Raw genomic sequence first — 377 nt, 5'->3', positions numbered from 1 at the left:
AAGAAAACTAACGAACATAAATCTATATATAAATCTATCTATAATATCCACTTGAAATAGATTTGTTTTCATTAAATACCATTCATCAAATACCATTAAAATCTGTCATTTTGAAATTAATATAATTTTTAGATATAATCATTAAACAAAATTTGGAAAACAAATCAATCATATACGATATTAGATACTTGCATCCTCTTCGCAAATTTTATCATTATCATCACTTTATCATGGTAACTGCCAAGCTAACCCCCGTCGCCTTACAAACAGTAACAGGATTTGTTTTTTTCCGAATATTTTTATCAGTTTCAATTTCAAAGAAAATATACTAAAACGTCAAAGGTCGCACAGACTGACCAGGGCAAAAAAAACGGACT

The 377-nt window shown here is 28.1% G+C and overlaps 1 long non-coding RNA gene across 3 annotated transcripts in view; it reads left to right on the top strand.

The window, feature by feature from the left end:
* LOC119588021 overlaps window positions 1-377 on the top strand; it is an 11,989-nt gene that overhangs the window by 2,693 nt on the left and 8,919 nt on the right. The gene's annotated exons all lie outside the window — the stretch shown is intronic.

Source organism: Penaeus monodon, chromosome 23 (genome assembly GCF_015228065.2).
Source record: "Penaeus monodon isolate SGIC_2016 chromosome 23, NSTDA_Pmon_1, whole genome shotgun sequence".
In the NCBI taxonomy this organism is placed as follows: Eukaryota; Metazoa; Arthropoda; class Malacostraca; order Decapoda; family Penaeidae; genus Penaeus; species Penaeus monodon.
The sequence above is the reverse complement of the archived record's forward strand: the minus strand, read 5'-3'. Positions and strand labels throughout refer to the sequence as shown.